Below are 7,545 nucleotides of genomic sequence, written 5' to 3'. Positions count from 1 at the left end.
ATGTAAGATTTTTTTCCTCTTCATTTTTCCCTTTCTGGTTTCTTGGTCCGTGTCCTCTTCGTAGGCATCCAACTTGTTCATTGTAGGTGTATGGATATCCACTTAATAATGTTTTTAATGGTTTGTGTCAACTTATTGAAATATAAATACAAACATGGTCACTAATATTGGGCCATTTACATCACCTCATGAGCAGAAGATAAATTCCCCGTATTCTGGACAAATGACTCTCCTTGACGAATGCAAAATATTCCACACCTTAGCATGTAGATATATTACAGCTTTTTTTTCGATGACTACGAAGACGAAACGTGTAGCTTACTGCATGTTGGTGTATACTATGGTAGGATCATTCGTTCACCGTCGTACTATGATAGACGTGATCATGTGAAGGCAATAAGGGGGCGTCCAATAATATCGTGAGGTGATTTTAGTGATTTTTAGACTCCCCCTCCCTTTTTAGTGAGATATCGTGACATTTGGCCCGAGCCCCTCCCTCTAATCTCACGTGAGATTGTTCGAAATGCGTATTTTCAGCGTGAATACGTTGACATATGCTTCATTCCGATGGATTTATTGGAAAACAATTTGTTTAGTTATTTTTATTTAAGATTAGTTAAGACAAGTAGGTATTTAAGATTACAAATACGGGTCCAATTCAACCCAGCTTTCTCGAAATATACTATGTTTCTTGCGGAAAAGAATTACGTGATACTTGCCAGGACCCCCAGGTGAGAATCGGCTTGACCCCCTTGCCCCCGTCGTCTCATTGCCTGTTTTTATTTTTTACATTTTTCTAATCTTGCATGGATTAATTTGAATTACTGAGCGTTGGCAAGTATTGTCTTTTCATGAATTTGCACGTATTTTTTGTTCTTATGCATAATATGTTATGATCGTGTCGGGTGCGGTCCTCTTCCACGCTGCTTTTTGGCGATTGGAGGGGGCTTGCACGGTATTGTGTAGATTTAGATAATCACCCCATGCAAAACACAGTTGAGGTGGCTTCAAGGATATTGTGTGCGCAATATTTCTATGACCGTGCGGTGTGCATGTGGCGGTCCTCTTGCATGCTGCATGCTGGTGATTTGTCACCCGCTGCCAAACACCCTAGAGGTGGCTCGCAGGGTATTATGTAGATGTAGATATTATGTTGACGCAGATGTCAATCAGTACTCTCCACTCCTTAACCTTTAGTATCCTCCCCCTAGCGTAAGTAGGAGAAAGATGGTCCCATGCCCTGGGACGGTATGTGGTTTCACTCATTTCAAATGAGTAGGTGAGAAGCCAAGGGGTACAAGTGATTTCTTTTTTCTATACAGATTTAGGTACAGATATTAGGTAAATAAAACGAACGAGATCAATTAGATGTTTACTGGTGCATTTGATTTTGCACTCGATTTCAGCACAGAACAGAGACTCACTGATAGCCCATGGCAACCAAGTTTTGTGTATTTCTTCCAACAATTACCATTAACCACCTCTATTGAGAAAAATATCACTTGCACCGCTTGGGTCCTCACCCTATCAAATAAAAAGATATAAAAAAATGTTGTAGCGTAGGGGTGTCTCTCGTCTCCGTGGGCGAATGTGACGGGGATGTTTGAGGCTTCGAGCCAGGCTGACGCGACGTGAGTTGGATAGTAAATCATGGATTGATGCGTCATGAAGTGGTCGGTTCTTGCTTTTCTTCCGCGGACATAGCCGACAAACTTGGACGTTACTACCGATGCTAAAATTCGTTTATTGTCGCGAGGAGTAAAGTTCTTCCCTGTCCGTCTCACCTTGCCTACGGCTTCATCCAATAAGGGGCTCGCTTGAAGAAGGCTCACAAGTTTTAGTGCCTTGTTTGTTGATGTCTCTCGGGAGATTTTTCAAAACGATACGGATTCCAAGATTTTCCAATAAGAATACCGCTTGAGACTTGCGAATAAGGGAAAAATCATTTGGCAAGGATTTTCCGTCATTTTTTTTACATCTCTTCAACTACTAACGGATGAGGGTGAAAGTTGAAGAAAGTTGGTGAAATTGTTGAAAAAAATCAGTAGAAATCTGATGCACTCCAAAGCTTACTTTCTCTTTGCCAGAAGAATTTTCAATGCTTTATTAAGAAAAATTGCTGCTCACTCCAAAAATTTTGTGCTGGTCCAAGTAATATTGAAGAAGTAAACGAGATCAAAAACTTCTGAAGCGTTTATACCGTACGTTTAGAGAAGCCTGTGACATTGATAATCCCCAAAATTCAGGTAGTAACATTGTGGTAAGATTTAGAGCAAGTTTGTTGAACTATTCCTAATTCATTGCTGAGATAAATGAAAATTCACCGTAAGAAAAGATATCGGGGATGCAGGTTTTCTAGTCGAAGCGAACTTATCTCCATATCAAGAATCCCTACAACCACACTCTGCTTACTGATGGATTTCAACTTCTACAAGATCTGCGCATGGCTTTAAAAATTTACCCAAGGCGATTGTACCTGCCCATGAAATGCCGTTGAAATTGCGTGAACCGGGTTGCAAATTGTAGAATATTCCTGAGTCGCTAGTAGCTTTTATGGGAACAGGGGTAGATTGCCACACGATTTCTATTTAACTTATTTCCCTGAAAAAATTTTAGGAATCATATATTTTTGTGTGGGATACAATACATACATCCATTTCCTCCAACCCAAGAAAATTCTGGTCCTTTGTGAATAGTCGCCGAAAGTCTCCACGCATCCCCCTTCACGTGACCTATAACAATCTCGAGGCTGTGGGTCCAGATAGACCAAACTTATTCAATCAATTCTTTACTGATTGCTTAGCTCCTTCATCTACTCTCTCTAATAAAATTGATAACATCCCCACGCCAATTCGTGACCATTGTCTATCTAACGTTATCACAGATCCCAAAGAAGTATTTGAGTATCTCTCCAAAATCCCTCTCCATCGTGCCCCTGGTCCCGATGGTTTGAGCCCCAAACTAATTAGACACTGCGCATCCTCCCTCTCTCTTCCATTGAGCCTCCTACTGAACCGTTGCTTTTCCCTCGGCACCTTCCCCTCCCAATGGAAAATTGCCAACATCATTCCCATACATAAAAATGGCCCTAAAGATGAAGTCTCAAACTACCGCCCAATATCGATACTTCCGATACTATCTTCAGTTTGTGAAAGGATTATTCTCAACAGGCTCTACTACTTCACTTCTCCTTTTTTATCAAATAATCAGCATGGTTTCCTTCCGGGACGCTCCTGCCTGACCAACTTAGCTCTTTTTCAGCATCATGCAGTCGTTTCCATCTCCAATAAAGCTCAACTTGACGCAATATTCTTGGATTTCTCGAAAGCTTTCGACTCTCTTGACCACTCTCTTCTCCTTCACAAACTCTCTCATCGCTTTAACCTGCATGGAAATTTTCTAAACCTAGTGGACTCTTTCCTCAACAATAGATGCCAGCGTGTAATACTTCCTGGCTGCTCATCCCAATGGTCACCCACAACATCCGGAGTACCTCAGGGAAGTGTACTCGGGCCATATTTATTTAATCTTTTCATTGACGATCTGGCCTCCCTTGTACATCCCTCTCAAGCCCATACCCTTTTTTACGCAGATGACTGCAAAATATTTAAGCAAATTAACAATATCGCAGACTGCCATAACCTACAGGATGCATTGAACAAGGTTTCAGAGTGGTGCAACACCTGGAATCTCCGCCTAAACGCTAATAAATGCAACATAATTTCCATTTCGCTAAAAAAGTCCCCTTATGATTTCAGGTACAGTTTAAACTCCCTTCCCCTCAGACGAGTCTCCACCATCAAAGATTTAGGTGTCTTAATGGATCAAAAATTAAATTACTTTGAGCATATTACAAAAATTAAAAACAAAGCTATGTCTCTCCTTGGCCTCCTCTACCGCTTCTCAGAAATTGCAGACCCGATAGCATTACGCGCATATTTTTCAACTATTGTCATTCCCGTTATAATGTATTGCTCCCCCATTTGGACAATCTCAGCCCCATCCAATGTTTTGGCTCTTAAAAGTGTGACAAATTTTTTCACTAATATAGTTAAGTGCAGAGCCCCTCATCTTCGTAATATGTCCGCTGATTCTGTTTTGCACACTCTCTCTATATCTAATATTCCAAATTTAATCTTAAAATCTGATTTAAAACTAATACATAGCATTCTAAACTCTTCCATAGACTGTCCCGATCTCGTCTCCAATCTAAACTTTAAAGTTCCATGCAGACCCACTCGAACGCATTCGCTCCTCCATGTGCCCATTCCCAGATTGTCACTAACCAAACGTTCCATCCTCTCCCGCCTCTCTTCCCTCATAAATTCCCTTCCAGATCACATTGACCCGTTCTCCACTCCAAACCACTCCTTTACAAACCGCGCTCTTTCCTACCTTAATGTAAGCTCTTAAGGTCAAAGAGCTTCTTACTTCAATGCATTGTTATTTATTTAAATTAATTATGTTTGATTGTGTTTGTGCTTTTATGTTTGTTATACTGTGCCACTATAAAATGGTAAACTATGCTGTATGTGGACATTTTGATAAATAAATAAATAAATAAATAAATAAATAAATATAGCGGAATTTAAAGATAGTTTAGCACGGGGTGACTAATCATAAGTAGATATGCAATAAGCACCGAAAGTTAATTAAAAATATACATACGATAACAATATAACACGTAATTTTATTGGTATTGGTGTGAGCCCCCACAAAGCATCTACATCTACATCTTCATATTACCCTGCTAGCCACTTACAGAGGTATTTGGCAGGGGGTGAACCGTCACCAACAAGCATCTACATCTACATAACACCCTGCGAGCAACCTCTAGGATGTTTGGTAGGGGGTGATCCATCACCAGCATTCAGCAATCACGAGCATGCATCGTTCAATGCAATGCCAGACTGTAACACAAATGGAAATGGAAACGACATGAAAAACTAATGTCTGCCGGAGGCAATTAAAAAAAATAAATCAATTCATTAAGGTTAGAATAAAACGAAGGGATCCCCGTGAAGAAATAAAGGTAAAACGGTTCAATCAGTGGAAATATTTTATTTATCGGTACATAGGGTGCGTATCACTTACTTAAACGTACTGACTGACATGGGTGATGGGGATGCAAGTGCTATATCCCGGAAAAGAGAAAGAAATGGTACGAAAATTATAGAAGACTTAATCCAAGAAACGATAGAGTTATAATTTTTTGTCTGGCATATTCGAAAAGTTTATAAAAAGTAGGAGGACCTTTAATAACAGAGCAGAGACATTGGCATAGTTCATCAAAAATGTCGATAATTGCACAAATAACATGTACATATTTTGTATCCTATAGTTGTATGTTTTGCTCCTTTTATTTGGTCTCATGTTGGCAGGCAATGTATGAATGAATTTATAGGAGTGATTGGAGACAAATACCCTAGAGATGGCTCGGAGGGTATTATGTAGATGTACCTTTAATTCTCATGTTACGACTACGCGATATCCTACTAGTAAAAATATGCATTAGTCCTTTGAGTGCCAACAAGTTCTCCAGGTACTATGCTAAAAGTGCCGAGGCATTTTTGCTGAATTTGTAGTGGGTTAGGAAAAAAAATTAGGTCTCAAAAACAACTAAAGCTATATATTCAAAAACTTTAAGAAATATTTATCATATGTGGTTTCACCTTTATAATGTATTATTTGACGAAATTTTGGTAATGTTAGTTAATTTTTTATAATTAAAAGAAAATAGTTAATGCTAAAATAAAATTAGTACTGACTATTGAATTATTAGTGAACTATCAGCAATTAAGAGAGATATAGCACGAGGAGACATAGCTCCTGGCACTTTTCGCGAGAGATAGAGTGCGATAGTGCTTCCCGGCACTCTAAGGATTGAAGAAATAAAATAAAGAATGGACTATATAATGGAACTCACAATAGGTTTACTTCAGCATTATAAACTGATGATATTTGGGTAAACAAAAAAATATTGGTGGGGAAAACCAACATTGAATGATTAAAAAGAGTGACATACGGCTGTATGCCGCTCGTCGTAATGGAGATTGTCCTGACGTTTCGCGACCGACTGCTGGTCACTTCTTCAAGGGAATGATGCTGGGATTTGTTTTTGCTGCCTTTTTTATATTTCAGGTGGGAGGGGTGGGCGAAGGGTGTGGGGAGTTAGGGCTGGAGGGGGAAGATAACGAAATGTTGTGGATGACTGAGTTCCAAGCACTGCTGATTATTAATCCGATATCTCTATTATAGTTGTTCTTATTCTTCTTTATTTCTACAGCCTCGCGGATGAGTCGGGCTTTAAAATGTTTTATCCTCCCACCCCTCTCACCTGAAATATAAAAAGGCAGCAAAAACCAATCCCAGCATTATTCCCTTGAAAAAGTGACAAGCAGTCGGTCGCGAAACGTCGGGGCAATCTCCATTACGACTCGCGGCATACCTACACCCGTATGTGACTTATTTTTAATCATCATGAGCCGCGAAAGCTTGAATCAAGAAATTCAACGTGGAATGGTCAATAATAGGGTGAGCGAACGGTCAGGAGAGAGAGCAAAGAATTGAAAGGGACGAGAGTGGGAAAGTGGAGTGGGGAGGAAGAGCAGGTGGAGGAGGCAGTGGAGTGGGAGGGGGGGGATGGAGGAGGTATAGTTGGCGCGAGTGCGGTGGAGGTTCCTCAGGGTGAGAAAGAGAGAGATAGTGGGTCTATTTTTACGACTCGGCTTACAGAGAGGGGGTTGGGTTGGGAGTGGGGTTGAAAGCTCTCTTTTTCCGAGAATCGCGGCGTCTCATTGCGGAGAAAACAGTTTAAAAGACTCCAATGTGTGTCTCCAATAAATTCCCTCACCCCCACGATCCCTTTCAGGCTCGTTCCAGACACAAACGCATTGGTACGGTTCCTCATCATTGAATCATATCCTTCTATGCTATACTATATCTGTACTATAGTAGACACGATCATGAGAATAAAATAAAAGAAATAGACTGCAAAACAGAGAGATTTAAAATGTCCTTTTGCCCTCGTACTATTAAGGATAGCAACGTAGTCTCAATTGATAGGATTAATGGCGTCGCTCGCTAGGATCACTCACTGCATGTTTTTTCATAGTTCTAACCTTGCATGTATTTGCTCTAGGAATTACTAACCATTAGCAATTTTTTAAATGAATAAGCATGTATATTTTGCTAGTATGCGTAATATTTCTATGACCGTGTGGTGTGCATGTGGGAGTTCAATTGTATGTTGCATGTTGGTGATTTGCAACCCCCTGCCAAACACCCTAGAGATGGCTCGCTGGGTATTATGTAGATGTAGATGTTCCATTCGGCACGGGACTCTATTCGATTCGTTTTCGGTGGCCCCCCATATGTGCGAACAAGACTGATTATAGGAATCAATAGCAGTGCAGCTTGATTCGTAATCTCTCGAAATGTAGATATTTGAGGAGCGTGAGCACATTTCTGGATGAATTATCCTGGGAGTCTACATCTACATAATATCCTGCGAGCCACCTCTAGGCAGGAGGTTTTGCAGGGGGT

Source organism: Ischnura elegans, chromosome 2 (assembly GCF_921293095.1).
Source record: "Ischnura elegans chromosome 2, ioIscEleg1.1, whole genome shotgun sequence".
Lineage (NCBI taxonomy): Eukaryota > Metazoa > Arthropoda > Insecta > Odonata > Coenagrionidae > Ischnura > Ischnura elegans.
This window is presented reverse-complemented; position numbering follows the sequence as displayed.